Below are 20,930 nucleotides of genomic sequence, written 5' to 3' on the forward strand. Positions count from 1 at the left end.
CTGGCAATGCCTGAGATAACATGTATTTTTTATTGTAATTAAAAAAATTTTTTTAAGTTTATTTTTTTATAATAGCAATTTGGCATTTAATAAAATAAATTCTCTTCAGCAATTTTACTGAATATTTTCTAAGCATAGACACATTCTCTCTTTGATAGGAAAGCATAAATCACAGGTACCAGGGTATTTTTCAGATTAGTGCAATCAACTGCTGATTATTCAGATGTTAATTATTATTTGCCCTTTGATTCATCTTGGCCATTGTCATTGTTTATTCTACCTCAAAGAGGTCAGGGCAAGATGAATTCATTAAATTACTTGGAAATTACAGTATATGATATAATGGGAAGTGTGACTAAATTATTGGCTAATAAACTTTTTTTTACTATATGTTGACTTTCATATCAGTTCCTCATTAAAATGAAAAAAAAACCCAAGATAAAAGTTAGGGAGTAAAGCTACAAAACAGATCACCACTAGAATTATCTTTCAATTACATGGTGGCAAACCAAACAACTCTAGCTTAAAGTCCTCCAGTGATTTCAGTACTAAGGGTACCTTTCTGGTAAACTCTGGGTTTAATTGTTCATCTGGAACCATAATAACCTGCATCCCATCTGCAAGTGCTGCCTCAAAGCCATTTGGAGCATCTTCAAACACAAGGCACTTTTCAGCAGGAGGAGCAGGGGAAATCTCTTTGCACAAGTTAGAAACAAGTCAGACTCTGTTTTGCCACTCTTCATATCAGGGTCATCACTCAGAAAAAAGATGATTAAATAAACTAAAGAATTCTTTGTGTCTTCTTGTCTTCCACTCAAATGACAATCCAACTGAACTAGTAGCAACAGCAATAGGTATATTGTATCTATGTAGATGGGTTAATCAGCTTCTCAATACCTGGCATAAATGTAGTTGTTGGAAATACTTTTCCTTGTTTCTTTTTGCTTTCTGTCAAAAGTTCCTCTTTGGTTAATGGAAGATCCAGGACTTCTACAATAACCTGGGCTGCATCCAATGCCTTTTTACCCATAACCATAGCTTTCACACCTCCATGTATATTTCTTTCCATTGCAGTCACAGATTTCCTGGAATATCACTGAATAGAGTTGCTCAGTATCCAGAAGGAGGCCATCCATGTCAAAGAGCAGGTCAGTCACCAGTCACAGTGGAGGCACTGGAGCCAGGCTGGGAGCCCGTGAGGTCATTGTGCCCTGGGCATTGGTCAGTAGGCAGCAAGGCCCAGAGCACAGAGAGTGGAAGTTTGCAGCTGGGGGCTGGAGGGAGGAGGAGCATAAAATGTATTTTAAAAGAAAAAAGAATGATAAGGGAATGAAATTAATTTACAGGATTTTATGGTTTACAGGATTTTCCTAGCAGTTCAACTATTTGATACTCGGACAGCAATTCCCTTTATAGCAAGCAACCCTGGCAGATCTAACTTAGCTCACTATATTTTATGAAATTTAGTCAGATATCAAAGGAGACCAGTCAGCGCTTCCCAAGTGACCACTGAGCACATGGTGCTCTGCTGCCAGAAACAGTCACTCTTCATATCTTATTTATAACATGCATGACATTTACTCTACCTCTCATTGCTATTACATAATTAAGTTCATAGTTAGTCACTATCAACTAACACAGCTTTACAGATTTCAAGGTAGGGCAAACTCCAGAGGACTTAATTTTTATCCTCTTATTTTCTAGATCAGTTAAGTGGAGGCTGGAGTAACTCATTGTTCTGTCCAGAGTTCCAGTGATAGTCACTGACAAGTTGCTTTTTAATCTGACTTTCTAGTCTTAAATTAAGACGGATTGGAATGTAGATCTCGGGGATATTAGGGACTCGGAGAAGTTACTACTGTATTCAGGTTTCTGGTTTATTATTATAATTTTATTAGAACACAGAAGGTAAGCACTGGAGTTAGGAATTCAAATTTTATCCTAAAGGTTATAGGAAGTCACTGAAGATGTTTGAATAGGAGGATGATATTGTAAGACTTGTATTGAGTACAAAAGTGATTTAGGAATCTAGGAAGAGGATGTATTGGAGAAAGGAGAGGACCAGGAGAAAACACATTAGTAAGTTATTAAAATATTCATGTTGAAGGGTGAGGCGGAACCTGAATTAGATATATGTTGCTGGATAGAATGGAATAAATGGGGGGGGGGGGAATGTAGTAGAAAAATAATTTTACCATAAGACTAGTGATTGTGAGAGGTGAGGGAAAGAGGACAGTCAAGGATCACAAGGATCACAGGCAGCCTATATTATATCCTGTGTCAGAAGTACTATAATATTACTTTTGTTGTAGTTTAGTTTTTAGTTGTGTTAGGTCAGTGATGGTGAGTCTTTTAGAGACTGAGTGCTGAAACTACAACCCTCATGCTGCATGTGAGCCACCCTCTTACCCCAGACAGGGGAGGGAGGAAGTGCTCGCATTAGGTTGCTGGGTGGAGGGGTGGATGATGGGAGAAATGTCCTCAAATTCAGTGGAGAGGGTGAGGGGAGAATCCCCCTCTGGCACACATGCCATAGGTTCACCAACATGGTTTAGACTCTTCATAACCCCCTTTGAGATTTTCTTGGCAAAGACACTGGAGTGGTTTGCCCTTTTCTTTCCTAGCTAATTTTGAGGATGAGGAAACTGAGGCAACCAGGGGTAAGTGACTTGACTAGGTTCATATAGCTAGTAAGCATATGAGGCTAGATTTGAACTCAGGTCCTTCTGACTCCAAGACCAACACTGTACAACCTAACTTAGATAAGGCATACTGTTTGCTTTCATGACACTTATAATCTAGTAGGATTTTGGGGGTACATGGGTGGTTAAAAGACTGTCCATGTAGTAACATAGTTACTATATTTTCATGGCAGGATCTGAATCTACACTCTGAACATCAAGGTCAGCTGTCTACCTACTGCAAGCTAAGTTAAGCTTAGTTACGCTGCTAATGTAATATTCAAAATACTGGAACATTCACATTATATTTCATTAAGGAAACATTAAAAACCCCTGTTGTTCAGAAAATACCATGCCAAGGTTTTATTTGAGTTGTGCTTTAAAGAATGTGTAAGAATCTCATTGGCAAAGAATAATATAGGACATTTAGGTGCAAGAGACAGTGTTAGCAAAAACACAGGGACAAGAAAACATAGGGCATTTTCAGGGTCATGAGAAAGAAAAATATAGCCTCATTTGGAATATAGAATGAATGGTGGTAAGTCACATGAAATAAAATTGCAAATATAAGGAGAAACAAGATTAAAGAGGGCTTTGAATGCCATTCAAGGGACTTGCTAAGAAATACACCAAATTTAATAAGAAAGTGATCTAAAAACATTCAGGAGAAGTCTCCAAAATACTTTCATGTTTCTGACAGGTTTGCTGAGAAACAAGTTCATTGTGACACAGAGAACTAAAAATTTAAGAATTTTCAACCCATTTTGAAATGGGAATGACTGGGGCTTGAAATACACTGGCTGTCTGCTCTTCTGACCACAAGGCTAGTGTGTCATTTTTATTTTTTTATTTTTATTTTTACTTTTTAATTTTTTTTCCTTTTAAACATTATTTTATTTGGTCATTTTCAAACATTATTCATTGGAAAAAAAGGATCATTTTCTTCGCCCCCTCCCATAGCTGATGCATGATTCCACTGGATATCACATGTGTCCTTGTTCTTAACCCATTTCCATGTTGTTGGCATTTGCATTAGGGTGTTCATTTAGAGTCTCTCCTCAATCATATCCCCTCAACCCCTATAGTCAAGCAGTTGCCTTTCCTCGGTGTTTTTACTCCCACAGTTTGTCCTCTGTTTGTGGATAGTGTTTTTTCTCCTAGATCCCTGCAGATTGTTCAGGGACATTGCATTGACCCTAATGGAGAAGTCCATTACATACGATTTGTAAAAATGGAGATTTGGAAGCAGTTGGACTTCCGGTTAAGATGGTGGCTTAGAGAAAGCTGAAGTTCAGATCTCCGGAAAACCCTTCCCAACCGATCTCAAACTAGAAGCTCCTAAGGCGCCGAAATTCAAAACGATCAACAGCACAGACCCTGGGAACCCTCCTCCTGGACCTGGACCCGGTTCAAAAGGTACGGCTCCCCTTAAAAGCCAGAACCCGAGATCCCTCGGACCTCAGGGGTAGGAGCGCAGAGTCCAAGGCTCCCGGAAGCGGCAGCCGCGCCGGGCTCAGAGAGCAGGGTCTGAGGAACAACAACCCTCAGGGTCTTCTACCCAAGTCCCAGTCCGGGTGAAAGTTACTGCCTGGGGCCTCCGCTGCAAAGAGCTGGTCGGTCCGGGTGAAAGTTACTGCCTGGGGCCTCCGCTGCAGAGAGCTGGTCAAAACAACAGCAACCCTCAGGGCGGGCAAGACAGCCTCACGGGCTGGATCCTGCTATCCAAGTCTCAGTGAAAGTCTGTGCTCTCGGAGCTTGGGGAAGTGGCAGCCCATCCCCCCGCAGGCCAACGAAACAGCCTCACGGCCAGGGATTCTGAAGGCAACTTCCGGAAATCGAGCCAGGGGGAGAGTGTGGCCTCGTGGTCCGACCCTTCCATTCCAGTTCCAGTGAGGCATATTCAGTTTAACCCAGGGAACGCTCATAGAACCAACATCTGCCCAGGACTAAAGCCTCTGATCACCAGACAAAGACAAGAAAAGCCAATCCTCCCCACGTTCAGAGATGACAAACTCCACAGAAGCACAGAAGCCCCAAAATACCAAGAAAAATAAGAAGAAAGGGGCGACTCTGGACACATTCTATGGAGCCAAAATACAAAATACAGAGCAGATAGAAGAAGATATACAAGAAAATTCTCCAAAATCTTCCAAAGGAAATAGAAACTCTCCACAAACCCATGAAGAATTTGAATCAGAAAGGACCAAAAAGATGGAAGCCCTCTGGGAGGAAAAGTGGGAAATGATGCAAAAGAAATTCACGCATCTACAAAACCAGTTTGACCAAACTGTAAAAGAAAACCAGGCTTTAAAGCAAGAACTAATAAAGCAAAGCCAAAACACCAAGAAATTAGAAGAGAACATAAAATATCTCACCGACAAGGTGATAGATCTGGAAAACAGGGGGAGAAGAGAAAATTTAAGAATAATTGGACTCCCAGAAAAGCCAGAAATAAACACCAAACTGGACATGGTGATACAAGATATAATCAAAGAAAATTGCCCAGAGATTCTAGAACAAGGGGGCAATACAGCCACTGACAGAGCTCACAGAACACCTTCTACACTAAACCCCCAAAAGACAACTCCCAGGAATGTAATTGCCAAATTCCAAAGCTATCAAACAAAAGAAAAAATCCTACAGGAAGCCAGAAAAAGACAATTTAGATATAAAGGAATGCCAATCAGGGTCACACAAGACCTTGCAAGTTCTACGCTGAATGATCGTAAGGCATGGAACATGATCTTCAGAAAGGCAAGAGAGCTGGGTCTCCAACCAAGAATCAGCTACCCAGCAAAACTGACTATATACTTCCAAGGGAAAGTATGGGCATTCAACAAAATAGAAGACTTCCAACTTTTTGCAAAGAAAAGACCAGAGCTCTGTGGAAAGTTTGATACCGAAAATCAAAGAGCAAGGAATACCTGAAAAGGTAAATACTAAGGAAAGGGGAAAAATGTTATCTTCTTTTACTCAAACTCTCTTCTATAAGGACTACATTTATATCAACCTATGTATACTAATATGTGGGGAAAATGTAATGTATAAATAGGGGGTAAAGAAAGACCAAATAGAATAATGGTTCTCACACAAAGATTCACAGGGGAAGGGGAGGGGAAGAAAACTCCTATAAGAAGGAGAGGAAGAGAGGGGGGGGAGGTTTACTTAAACCTCAATCTCAGGGAAATCAACTCTGAGAGGGAAAAACATCCAGATCCATTGGGATCTTGAATTCTATCTTACCCAACAAGGGTAAGGAGAAGGGAAAACCAAGGGGGGGAGGGGGAGAGGGAGAACAAAAAGGGAGGGAAAGAGAGGGGGGAGGGGGAGGGAACAAAAAGGGAGGGACTAAAAAGGGAAACATCAAGGGAGGGGACAAGGGGGACTGATTCAAAGTAAATCACTGGACTAAAAGGTAGAGCCGAAGAAGAAAAGGTTAGAATTAGGGAAGGCAATCAAAATGCCAGGGAGTCCACAAATGACAATCATAACTTTGAACGTGAATGGGATGAACTCACCCATAAAACGTAGACGAATAGCTGAATGGATTAGAATCCAAAACGCTACCATATGTTGTCTTCAAGAAACACACATGAGGCGGGTTGACACCCACAAGGTCAGAATTAAAGGATGGAGTAAGACCTTCTGGGCCTCAACTGATAGAAAGAAGGCAGGAGTGGTAATCATGATATCTGATAAAGCCAATGCAAAAATAGACCTGATCAAAAGGGATAGGGAAGGTAATTATATTTTGTTAAAAGGGACTCTAGACAATGAGGAAATATCATTAATCAACATGTATGCACCAAATAATATAGCACCCAAATTTCTAATGGAGAAACTAGGAGAATTGAAGGAAGAAATAGACAATAAAACCATACTAGTGGGAGACTTAAACCAACCATTATCAAATTTAGATAAATCAAATCAAAAAATAAATAAGAAAGAGGTAAAAGAAGTGAATGAAATCTTAGAAAAATTAGAATTAATAGACATATGGAGAAAAATAAATAGGGATAAAAAGGAATACACCTTCTTCTCAGCACCACATGGCACATTCACAAAAATTGACCATACATTAGGTCACAGAAACATAGCACACAAATGCAGAAAAGCAGAAATAATGAATGCAGCCTTCTCGGATCACAAGGCAATAAAAATAATGATTAGTAATGGTACATGGAAAACCAAATCTAAAACCAATTGGAAATTAAACAATATGATACTCCAAAACCGTTTAGCTAAAGAAGAAATCATAGAAACAATTAATAATTTCATCAAGGAAAATGACAATGGCGAAACATCCTTTCAAACCTTTTGGGATGCAGCCAAAGCGGTAATCAGAGGCAAATTCATATCCCTGAAAGCTCATATTAACAAACAAGGGAGAGCAGAGATCAATCAATTGGAAATGCAATTGAAAAAACTCGAAAGCGATCAAATTAAAAACCCCCAGCAGAAAACCAAATTAGAAATCCTAAAAATTAAGGGAGAAATTAATAAAATCGAAAGTGATAGAACTATTGATTTAATAAATAAGACAAGAAGCTGGTACTTTGAAAAAACAAACAAAATAGACAAAGTACTGGTCAATCTAATTAAAAAAAGGAAGGAAGAAAAGCAAATTCACAGTATTAAAGATGAAAAGGGGGACAGCACCTCCAATGAGGAGGAAATTAAGGCAATCATTAGAAATTACTTTGCCCAATTATATGGCAATAAATACACCAATTTAGGAGAAATGGATGAATATATACAAAAATACAAACTGCCTAGACTAACAGAAGAGGAAATAGAATTCTTAAATAATCCCATATCAGAAATTGAAATCCATCAAGCCATCAAAGAACTTCCTAAGAAAAAATCCCCAGGGCCTGATGGATTCACCTGTGAATTCTATCAAACATTCAGAGAACAGTTAACCCCAATACTATACAAACTATTTGACATAATAAGCAAAGAGGGAGTTCTACCAAACTCCTTTTACGACACAAACATGGTACTGATTCCAAAACCAGGCAGGTCAAAAACAGAGAAAGAAAACTATAGACCAATCTCCCTAATGAATATAGATGCAAAAATTTTAAATAGGATACTAGCAAAAAGACTCCAGCAAGTGATCAGAAGGATCATTCACCATGATCAAGTAGGATTCATACCAGGGATGCAGGGCTGGTTCAACATTAGGAAAACCATCCACATAATTGACCACATCAACAAGCAAACTAGCAAGAACCACATGATTATCTCAATAGATGCAGAAAAAGCCTTTGATAAAATACAACACCCATTCCTATTAAAAACACTAGAAAGCATAGGAATAGAAGGGTCATTCCTAAAAATAATAAACAGTATATATCTAAAACCAACAGCTAATATCATCTGCAATGGGGATAAACTAGATGCATTCCCAATAAGATCAGGAGTGAAACAAGGATGCCCATTATCACCTCTACTATTTGACATTGTACTAGAAACACTAGCAGTAGCAATTAGAGAAGATAAAGAAATTGAAGGCATCAGAATAGGCAAGGAGGAGACCAAGTTATCACTCTTTGCGGATGACATGATGGTCTACTTAAAGAATCCTAGAGATTCACCCAAAAAGCTAATTGAAATAATCAACAACTTTAGCAAAGTTGCAGGATACAAAATAAACCCACATAAATCATCAGCTTTTCTATATATCTCCAACACAGCTCAGCAGCAAGAACTAGAAAGAGAAATCCCATTCAAAATCACCTTAGACAAAATAAAATACCTAGGAATCTATCTCCCAAGACAAACACAGGAACTATATGAACACAACTACAAAACACTCGCTACACAACTAAAACTAGACTTGAACAATTGGAAAAACATTAACTGCTCATGGATAGGACGAGCCAATATAATAAAAATGACCATCCTACCCAAACTTATTTATCTATTTAGTGCCATACCCATTGAACTACCAAAATACTTCTTCACTGATTTAGAAAAAACCATAACAAAGTTCATTTGGAAGAACAAAAGATCAAGGATATCCAGGGAAATAATGAAAAAAAACACATATGATGGGGGCCTTGCAGTCCCAGACCTCAAACTATATTACAAAGCAGCAGTCATCAAAACAATTTGGTACTGGCTAAGAAACAGAAAGGAAGATCAGTGGAATAGACTGGGGGAAAACGACCTCAGCAAGACAGTATACGATAAACCCAAAGATCCCAGCTTTTGGGACAAAAATCCACTATTCGATAAAAACTGCTGGGAAAATTGGAAGACAGTGTGGGAGAGACTAGGAATAGATCAACACCTCACACCCTACACCAAGATAAATTCAAAATGGGTGAGTGACTTAAACATAAAGAAGGAAACCATAAGTAAATTGGGTAAACACAGAATAGTATACATGTCAGACCTTTGGGAGGGGAAAGGCTTTAAAACCAAGCAAGATATAGAAAGAATCACAAAATGTAAAATAAATAATTTTGACTACATCAAACTAAAAAGCTTTTGTACAAACAAAACCAATATAACTAAAATCAGAAGGGAAACAACAAATTGGGAAAAAATCTTCATAGAAACCTCTGACAAAGGTTTAATTACTCATATTTATAATGAGCTAAATCAATTGTACAAAAAATCAAGCCATTCTCCAATTGATAAATGGGCAAGGGAAATGGATAGGCAGTTCTCAGATAAAGAAATCAAAACTATTAACAAGCACATGAAGAAGTGTTCTACATCTCTTATAATCAGAGAGATGCAAATCAAAACAACTCTGAGGTATCACCTCACACCTAGCAGATTGGCTAACATGACAGCAAAGGAAAGTAATGAATGCTGGAGGGGATGTGGCAAAGTAGGGACATTAATTCATTGCTGGTGGAGTTGTGAATTGATCCAACCATTCTGGAGGGCAATTTGGAACTATGCCCAAAGGGCGACAAAAGAATATCTACCCTTTGACCCAGCCATAGCACTGCTGGGTCTGTACCCCAAAGAGATAATGGACACAAAGACTTGTACAAAAATATTCATAGCTGCGCTCTTTGTGGTGGCCCAAAACTGGAAAACGAGGGGATGCCCATCAATTGGGGAATGGCTGAACAAACTGTGGTATATGTTGGTGATGGAATACTATTGTGCTAAAAGGAATAATAAAGTGGAGGAATTCCATGGAGACTGGAACAACCTCCAGGAAGTGATGCAGAGCGAGAGGAGCAGAACCAGGAGAACATTGTACACAGAGACTAATACACTGTGGTATAATCGAACGTAATGGACTTCTCCATTAGGGGCGGTGTAATGTCCCTGAACAACTTGCAGGGACCCAGGAGAAAAAAACACTATTCATAAGCAAAGGATAAACTATGGGAGTGGAAACACCGAGAAAAAGCAACTGCCTGAATACAGAGGTTGAGGGGACATGACAGAGGATAGACTTTAAATGAACACTCTAATGCAAATACTATCAACAAAGCAATGGGTTCAAATCAAGAAAACATCTAATGCCCAGTGGACTTACGCGTCGGCTATGGGGGGTGGGGGGGAGGAAAAGAAAATGATCTATGTCTTTAACGAATAATGCTTGGAAATGATCAAATAAAATATATTTTAAAAAAATGGAGATTTGAACCTCGGATTTCAATTCCCACAAGTCCTTGGCCACTTCCCATAATGCTTTGTAACCTCACTTGAATTCCCACTTGGGCAGTGAACAGAAATTGTATTTAAGCTGACTCTCTGCCTACTTTGGGTCTCTTGGCTTCCATGTCTGGGCACACGAGGCTCTCTACCTATCTGGCAAAATGTAGGTTGCACGTGCTTTCTTATTTTGTACTTTCTTTATTTCTTAATCTTTAATAAACCTCATAAAAATGTAATACTTTTAACAAAGAAACTAAAATTTTTAATCTTAACAGCCATCAGATAGCTCACCTGATCCTGACCTTGCCCTCCCTGGCTCTGGTTCCTGCTCCTGGCTGCTGCCTGCCTGTTTCTTCGACCCTGAAACCCTCGGCTCCTGCTCTTGGTCTCTCTCTAGCTCTCCTGGCCCAGCCCTGGCATGGATCGTAAACCATTGCCTTAGTATGTGTGAATATTTGTGTGTATTTGACATGAGGGTAAATTTAGGAGCCAGTAACATAAGCAGTGAAAAATACTGGAAATTTTTCGTTAGCTGGTGATAAAATTACTGCTTTTAAGCTTTCAGATAGAGAAGTCAAGGGTTCATATCACAGTAAATATAAATTCCTAAACAATTGAAAATTATATTCTTAATGCCAAAACATCAGGCTATGATCATATGAGGAAATCCAGGTAAAAATGATCAAATTTTAACTTTTCATTATTTTAAGGTTAGTAAAAATACACATTCATGAAATTCACTGGCTCCTCTAGTGTACTGGAATCAAGTAGATGAGGGGTTCAATCATAAATAAATAGATAGATAGATAAATAGAGATATAAAAAGATATTGATTGATATAGGTATATATCAATACATATATACATACATATATTTATTGTGTATATATACATATTTAGAAAGTAATTTACCTCAATAGAATATTGTCTTTCATGATCTATTAAAATCAGGGATGACAACATATTCATTATGCATTGTTTTATCAGAAGTAGGAATGAATTATCCATTCATTCTTTCCTGACTTGTTTCCTCTTTGGCATGCAATCATTCCACACTGTCTGGCATTAGAGACTGAATCTATGTACAATACATAGAGCAAAATGAACACACCAGCCACAAACCTATTATCAAGTCTTGAATTAATCTAATTCTCACCATTGCTGAGGCTTCTTCTTTGAAAGATTTTTCAAAGTAAAAGAACCCAGAAGGAAATCTAATGATTCCTCTTCCCTATCCCCTAGTCCTCAGTTTAAAAAAGAAATCAAGAAATTACATGCTTGAAAGTATGATGGAGAAAAGCTGGTTTGTTGCCTGAAGGACTTGGACTCTCAAGCTACTGTAATACACAAAGGCAATGAAGGGAAGTTGGAGAATTGTATTAAAATCATGAAGTTGCGTTAAAAAACTCATTTTTAAGTTCATTAGACCAAAAAACAGAATAGAGAAAAAAAAAAAACTATGTTGCTATTTTACGACAAACACTTAGGCTTATTTTACAAAAAGGGTCCATTAGTTCACATAATATGTGGTTCCATTTTATTATATATGACAACAATACTAATGATTTTCTTAGCTATTTTTGCTTGTTTCTTACTAAAAACATACGTCAGTTATTTTCTTTTTTATCTTCATGAAAAGGTATTCTAAAGGTTGTTGATTTAAATCATCCTAAAAGGGGAAATAAGAAGTTGAAGTTGTAATTATTTTTATGGGAAAATATCTGGTAAAGATTTTAAATATCTTGATTAGTGTATAAATAAAGGATAAGGACAACTCCAGTGTGTTTAAGAAAGTTATTATTTTCTTCTACACCAATCAAAAACAAAGTGCTTTGAGAGGACAGAAAGCCAAATCTAACAACAGGCAGAGCCAGGGGTAGGCTCCTGCTTGATTCAATTTAAAAGGTACATAGAGAAAGCTGAATTCTCAGGTTTAAGGAAAAGCAAGAAAAGCCAGGGAGGCATGGAAGGGAGTCATATACTCTTCATCTTGAGTCTATGTTTCCTGAGGTTTTTGCCTCAGTGCACATTCAGTTCTACAAATCAGCTCCACCCTAGCTTAATCTAGTCTATCAATAGGGAGAATAAGAAGCCTTCAGAGGGCAGGGAAGCTCAATCTCCAATACCCTTCACCCACCCACTGATCTGAGAGTAGTTGTAAGAATCCAGCTGACTAGGATACCAGGGTGAAGGCTGCAGCTGTGACAGAATAACTTGATAACAGGGATGGAAGCACAGCTCCTTTCAGCCTTGACACCTTCACCTAACCTTCAACTTCAACTAGCAGATGGGGAAAATCTGATCTCAGGGCTCATTAAAAATCCATCAGCCTAATTTAGTCAATCAGCAGAGCAGAGAAGAAGACCATTCAGGACAGAATAGCTCAAACCCACAGATCCATCAAATGATCAGAGGAGCAAGATTACAGTCAATGACAGGGGGGAAAGAAGAAAAAAAAATAGAAAAGACAAGAGAAATTACAATCTATAGCTACTATCCAGGTAATGAACAAAGAGCAAATGGAACAGAGGAGGATCAAGGAACACCAAGCAAAAACACAGAAACTCCAACAAATTGGACTCAGTCTTTGGAAGAACTCAAAACACAATAAAAAAACACAATTAAGTGAGGCTGGAGACATTTGGGAAAAGAACTTAAAAAGCAAAATAAGTCATGTGGAAACAGATTCACATGAATGAAAAATAAATAAAATAGTGTCTTCAAAGACAGAATTGACCACCTTGAAAATAAAGCAAATAAAGTAAAGGATAATCTACAAAGAAAAAGAGACCAGAAGGAGAAGGATGACCAAAAATCCAGGGATGAAATTCAGTCTTTAAAAATTAGAATCCAACAACTAGAAGCAAATGACTTCACAAAGCAGGAAGAGTCTATAAAACAAAATAAAAAAATGAAAATATTGAGGAAAATATTAAAAACCTCATTAATAAAACTACAGACCTGGAAAATAGATCTAGAAGAAATATTTAAAAATTATTAGACTACTGGAAAATCATGACAAAAGAAAAAACCTGAATATCATTCTAGAGGAAATTATCCAAAAAACCTGCCCTGACATTCTTGAACAAGAGGGAAAAGTGGAGATTGAAAGAATATACAGATTATCTCCTGTATTTAATTCCCAATTGACAATGCCCAGGAATGTTATAGCCAAATTCAAGAATTACCAAACCAAGGAAAAGATACTACAAACTGCTAAGAAAAAACATTCAGATATTATGGAACCAGAGTTAGGCTAACACGAGACCTGGCTGCATACATACCGAAGGACCCGAAGACATCAAGAATCAACTACCCAGCAAAATAATTAACTATATTCTCACAGGGGGAAAGTATGATCATTTAATAAAATAGAAGACTTCTAAGCATTCCTAAAGAAAAGACTTGACTTAAACAGAAAATTTGATGCCCAACCACAGAACTCAAGAAAATAACCAAAAGGTAATTAAGAAAGTGGAAAAAGTAGGGGCCCAATAAATTCAAATAACTTTTATTCCTATAAGAAAAGATGATATTGGTAACTCTTAAGAATTATTATTATCATCAGAGTAGCTTGAAGAAGTATATTTGTTAAAATATATACAAAAGTATGGATAATAAAGAATATAATACTAAGAGAAATGATAAAAGAGATAAAATGGGGTAAATATATATTTCATAAAGAAGCTCATGGGGGGAGTTGGGGAGAAGACCAATACAATGGAAGGGTTAAAAGGGTTGGAGATAGTCTCCAAGAAAATTTTAATCATTACAGTGGGAAGGGTAAGAAAGGTTCAGATGGGAGGAAACCTCCAACTCCAAATTCAGTCATCATCATCATCATCATTAATATCAATAACATCATCATCATCAAAAACAACCCATCTACTTTGCCATTATCAACATCACCATTGACATCAACAACATCAGTGACATCATTGCCATCAATAACAACATCGTCAACATCAATAACATCATCATCAACATCCATATCATTGTCATCAACAGCATCAACAACAATACAATCATCTTTCCTTATCTCCCATTGAATGTCTAAACAATAGATCAGTGAAAAAGAAACTGAAGTTTAGAGATATGAACTGACTTTGGCTGAGAAGAACAGTTTAATAACAAAAATGAGGTCTGAAACACAGATCTCCTAAGGCCTGCCAAGTGGTCTTTTTACTGTATGACTTGATTATATATTTTTTCTTCAAATGCTTTAAAAAATTAATATTAACTTTGGTTTTTGTATTACATTCATTTTCTAATACATCCATTTCCTTTCCCCCACCAAGGGAGATTTCCCTTGTGAGAAATATAAAAAAAGTTCAGCAAAAATAATACTTAAAATTTTTTTTTCATCAACATCATCATTAACATCAATATCATAAATATCATCAATGTCATCATCATAATCAACAACAACATCAGTGTCATCAACATCATCAACATCATCATCATCATCATCATCATCAACATCAACATCTAACTAGACATCTTTTCCTGGCCCAGGAAAGATTTTTGTTGGGTGGCCTAACCTAATATCATACTATGCAGAGTACTAAATGAGAGCCCAAAGTCCTAAACTCTAGGATTGAGTGCCACTATGTGTCCTTTGGGGGTAAAAAGAAAGACTTCCTTTTCCTAGACTTAGTTTCCTCATTTATGTATGAGTGAAGTTTACCAGGAATCTGCATTAAGTTAATCGATTAAATCAAAGAATAAAGCAGGTGTAAACAAGAGAAAAAAAAAGGCTTTCTGTATCCTGGTAGCAAAGTTCAGACAAAAAAAAACAAACTCCTGGTATAGTTTGGTCCCTTAAATCCCTCCATGACTAGAGCACTTTGTTTCTTCTCAGATTGGAGATATTGAGTGGGTCGTCACCTTTTCATTTCTATACCTAGGAGCTCATTGTCAATGTAGTTTATGTTTAACATGTTCAAATAACACATTGATTCAATGCAAAGAGCACTTAATTAAAATGGAATAAAATATTGAATAACAAGGGAAAAGAAAAAAATAAATTTAAGTCTAAGGAAAAAAGTTATTCATCTTACAAAGGGATATTACGTAAAAACAATTTTCTGTAAGTAAAAAAAAAATACCACTCTGCTTCTTTATCTGAACTTTGGTCCTACAACAAATTGGGAATGGGGCATATGTAATTTTTTTTCTTTACTTGGAGGAGAAGGTCTGGGTGTACTGGAGCCAGCTCAGACTGACTAGAAATAGAAAATTAAATTTTTATGTGTATGTTTCCTCATTAATAGTGTCAAGTGTTTCAATTAGGACTTGACTGATTGTTTTGTTGATTGTCCAGAAAGTGGTGGAGAAAATATTAATAATGCAGTCCAATCCCAGAGGACAGACAAAGAAGTAAGATGCTTAACTATGTGCCTCTGTTTCATACTATAAACTCAGGAGGGAAATAAATAGCTTTAAGGATAGCATCCAATGGAGTTGAGAAATGTTGAAATGTTAAATCATTTTTCCCCATAGAAATGCATTGGTCCTTCTAAACAAAATTCAACAAAAGTTCAAGGATGGACATGAAGATATACACAACTATATGTCCCTCGAGTATTACTATTCAAACACCTTTGGAAAAATATGCAAAGATGAAGCAAAATAGAAGGATGTGGGAAAAGTGTTGGTCCTATTGGTTTCTATTTAAGCATCTTTGTCTACTTATTTATGTGTCCCTAGAGTTTCCATTCAGTCTACACACTCTGCAGACAAGAAATGCAAATTGTTAATAGTAAGTGACTGAAAAGACAATTGTTGCACTGAACATCTTATTGAAAGCCAAGGTATTGACCCAGTATTTTTGGTGCCTTGCCTCACATTCATACTTTAGGACCACCGTTAGCAGTTGGGCCAAAGAAGCAGGCCAGAGAGGCATGTGTGGAGCAAGAACACCTGGGTGGGTTCTACAGTGATTTCATGTAAGCATTTCTCTGCTTGTGACAATGAAGGAAGCAAATAACAATTGTTACCATCCACCCTCCTTCCTCTCCACACATACTCTACCTGTCATCCTGGAGCTTGGAACTAACCCAGAGAAGCTACAGCTTCTCTTTTGTATGGAAAATCCTGCTTGAAAAGCTGCATGAATGATAAGGTTTATAGCATGGGTTGAATATAACCCCCTTAAATGGGCATCCCTATTATCAGGTTCTAGAATTCCCCTGGTAATCAGTCAGGAAACAATAGCTAAGCTCCATCTATAAGTGTCAAAGTGGGGTCCTTTACTATTCTGCATATATGATTAAATATTTAACTACTTTAACAAATGTGATATTAGGGGAAATGTGGGAAAACTTGCATTTGTGAAGTTTGCTATATTACATCTTTTAAATACCAGTTTCTAGAATAATAGTAATAGCATCTATAAAGTACTCTAAGGCATGTAGTGCTTTCAACAATTCTGACATGTAGGTGCTATCATCCTCATTTCACAGCTGAAGGAACTAAGGCACAGAGACTTTAAGTGGTTTGTCCTGGGTCAAACAGGTATTAATTATCAGGATTTTAAGTCATTTCTTCCTGATTCCTATCTGTAATATTTATTGGGAAAATGGGGTGGGATTGAAGAACAGGGGATACTAAAGGTTTTATAATAGGGAATGGAGGAGTTGAAGGGAGAGTGGGAATATGGCTGCCGGTGAGGTAAAAGGAGAAAGATGCCCCCTTCCGAGAGGGTTTTTTAAATGGGGTTCCTGAGAAATGGTCCACTTATGACAGCTTGAGGGGAGGTCTTTTCTGTAGATTGATGTTGCAGATACCCCAGAGCAGGTAAGCACAGACCCTCCTGAGAGACAAGTCTCCCCCCAGACCAAGGTGCCCAGTACAGGTCCAATAAGGACCATTTATAGTTCAATGGTTGTCCTGAGGTTCATCTCCCTCCATATCTCCTGAAATGTTAGCCCTCTTATTTGACTGCGATATTTAAATAAAGATAAAATTTAATAACAAGTTTGGATTAGGGAGGTATCAGTGAAGAGGGAAGAGGGTTTTTCTCTAAGCTTTGAGCTGAGGCCAGGCCTCACAGGCTGGTGGAGGGTTTCTCTTATTCCTGTCTAAGCTAATCTGTGATAGTTTTCTTAAAGTCAAAGTCTTAGCAGTAGACAGCAAGCAACCAGAAAAGTTCTGACTTTCAGAGCTGGTTGAGCCTGTCTCTTTGGGCTGACACCCCTAAAGACCAGCCTTATAGTTCAAACTGCTTCTCTTAAGTCCTTTTGTTGATGACAAGATCACAGGAATCCAGGGAGAGCACACAGTTGGGAAAATCAGGAAAATAGGGGCACTTCTAACCAGAGACAGAGAGAGAGCTTCTTCCACTTCCAGTGCCAGAAGGAAGTGCTTGTTATAAAACCAACTGCCACTCCCAGTTGCTCCTTCCGCCACTAACTCTCAGTCTTGTCAGTATCTTCTCTCTAACACTCCAATTGCTGTTGGTTCCAACTCAGTGGCAGAAAGTCCAGAACTTGCTTTAGTTTTCCTTTCCACATATCTTGTCACCTGGATGTCTATCATTAATTTCATGGAGAAGAATGTGTTTTATTCTGGGACATGCAAAATTGCATAAGAATGTAAGAAAGCTAGTAGGAATTCAGGACAGAAACCAAATTGTTATACATTTATGTTCTATTACATGCAAATGATTTGAACATTTAAATACCAAACTGAATGGAGAGGACTAGGGTCTAAGAATTCAGGACCAGGACTACAAAAAGGCTCCTGGACAGTGATGCACATTCAACTGTTTTTCCTTCTCTTTCACCAACATGCATAAGGTGCATAAGTGTAAGGGAAAGTTTCCTTTATCTGGAAATCCCAGCTACCATCCTTTTCACTTGGAGGTAACCAACCTAAATCCCTCTACATAGAGTACCCTGTGCATACACATTGCCTATCTAATGATACGTTACCATATGAAAATGATGAATATGTATTGTATCTGTTTGAGTAAAATATTTTTTGAAAATACTAGAGATAAATTCATATCACCTACTAAAATTTGGAGAAATTATATATGAGAAATGCTTTTGAAATCTGAGAGACTGAGTTTAATATCCTATTCACTACCTGTTTAATTTTAACCTTACCTTCTATGTGCCTCAGTTTCCTCAGTTGTAAGACAGAAGAATATTCTTAATTTCTAGTATCTTTTTAAATTCAAAGTTCTATAATTTTATAAGATCCTCACTGGTAAAGAGGTATCATCATACGATGTGGAAAAAAATAATCTATTTGGAAGCAGATCAGAATTTAGAAAACTGGAATTTGAGACCTGACTGAAATTTACTGATCCTCTGCTGATGGACAAGTCAGTAGGTTATTCTGAGTCTTATTAATGTTTTTTATTAATGAAATGGTGATAAGAGCATGTCTTCTTCTATACTCAGACTTGTTATGAGAAAAATGTTTTGTAAACTCTAAAGTGGTCTACACATGTGAACTATCTGCCCAGTAGTTGGATGGGAAGAATTGGGCAGATGTGAGGAAGGCTGGTGAATCTTGTATATTTTTAACCTGAAAATGGCAGAGAGCAGCAAGTCCTGACAGGACACAGATGACAAGATAGTTGATGAGACACATAGATCACATAAATCAGTCAGTAGATGACATGATTTAAGATCTAGCTGGAATGAAATGTCTGATTTTCTATTTCAAAAACCATAAATAATGAGAGCCTCAGGTCAGCTAGTATTAGCATGCAAACTAGAGGAGGGAAGATAGACTAGCTATACCGTAGCAAACTTTTTATTCACCTGTGAGAACCATTTCATTTTCCTACCAGTGAATAGATGTATATATTTGTGCTGTTCCTTTTTTTTTTAATCAAACCAAACTATTTCTAGCCATTTCTGAAAATGACATTATCTCCACTTTTAATTCATAAATTCATCATCATTGTAATTACTCTCATTATTTCTTATTGATTTCAAAATCAGTTTTTGAACATTAAATCTTTTTTCACAAAAATGTCTCAGATATTCCTCTGTTTATAGTCTTCTCAGTCCAATTTAATTTAATTGAGCAAAAATTAATGTAAGACAAATACATGCTAAGTGCCAACTGTGTACAGAATTCTGTTCTATGTCGTGGGGAAGAGACAATTTAAGAAAGTGAGAGCCTCTCTCCTCTTTAAGCATGCTGTCTATGACAAGCAGATAATTGCAATACATAATAACACCTGCTAAATGTTTTAAAAACGGCAAAAACATAGATTGTAGCAGATGTTGAATGCCAAGTATTACCTACTGAAAACTTAGGGAAATTATAAGAATGATGTGTTCAAAGGCTAAATACTGGATTTAAACACTTGATAAACTGGAATGTAGTCTAAAAATGTGAGTGGTATGCCCAGCCACTGATTGGAATGGATTGGACAGTTCCTCAAACTCCCTGACTTTCATTATCCTCACCTATAAAATTGAGAGAACTGGATTGAATCACCGTTGTGATGCATTATTTTATCCAGATTACATGTTGGTAGTTTTCTTTCTTTTTTCTTTAGCCCTTCCTGTTTTTCTCCAAACCATAGAAGGCACATGTTTCCACTTCTCAGTTCATTCTTTGGACGTAAACTTTCAAAAGTTATTCTTCAAGGGGCAACTGGGTGGATTAGTGGATTGAGAGTCAGGCCTACAGATGGGAGATTCTAGTTTCAAATTTGAACTGAGACACTTCCTAGTTGTGTGACCCTGGGCAAGTCACTTAACTCCCATTGCCTAGCCCTTACCTTCTTCTGCCTTGGAACCAATACATAGTATTGATTCTAAAATGGAAGGAAAAGGTTTTATTAAAAAAAAGTTATTCTTCAAATAGTAAATCTGAAGCTATATATAATGTCCACCTAACTTCAATTCATTGCACTCTTCATTATCTCATACAGTTCTTTCAAATTTTTTTAAATTAATTTGCTCAACATTTCTTATGGCACAGTGGTCTTCTTGGGTAATCTTATACCACAATTTGTTTAGCCATTCTCCAACTGATAGACATCCCTTGATTTCCAGTTTTTTTTTCCATCAAAAAGAGAGCTTTTATAAATATGGGAAAATATTTTTTTCCATTTTCTCCTTCTAGGGCTGTGTTGATGAACCTATGGCACATGTGTATGAATTTCAAAGCTAATCCACCCTAATAAGACCATTCTTTAGAAGATCTGATTTAGCTATTTCCTGATCAATAACAATAGTGGAATAGAGAATAGAGAATAGAGAAACTTGGAATAACAGAATCAGGTCTTGGGAACAATATACTGATTAAGAACTTTTTAATAAATAACTGAGTAATTGGAGTTAACTTAAAGAAATATAAGGATTTCTAAAAGTGAAACATGATTGGGTAGTTGCCACCATAAATTACTATAATTATGACAATGGAAACCACAACTTTAGGGCCTGATGGTAAACACCTCTATAGATTCCTACAGGATTTGAGGGCTGTGAACAATCATGTTATAAAGAGATACTCCGTAGTTTCCAACATCAATACTATTATTTCTTCTATTCCTAGCATAGCTACATACTTTACAGTAGTAGACTTGTGCTCAGCCTTCTTTTCCATACCCATATATGAGAACTCCAGGATATCTTTGCTT

At 37.2% G+C, this 20,930-nt stretch overlaps 1 pseudogene; it reads right to left on the bottom strand.

Annotated features, from left to right (window-relative positions):
• Nucleotides 1-489: 489 nt before the first annotated feature.
• LOC100023517 (pseudouridine-5'-phosphatase-like) lies at nucleotides 490-16,752 on the bottom strand (annotated as a pseudogene).
• Between the last annotated feature and the right edge of the window lie 4,178 nt (nucleotides 16,753-20,930).

Source organism: Monodelphis domestica, chromosome 4 (genome assembly GCF_027887165.1).
Source record: "Monodelphis domestica isolate mMonDom1 chromosome 4, mMonDom1.pri, whole genome shotgun sequence".
Lineage (NCBI taxonomy): Eukaryota > Metazoa > Chordata > Mammalia > Didelphimorphia > Didelphidae > Monodelphis > Monodelphis domestica.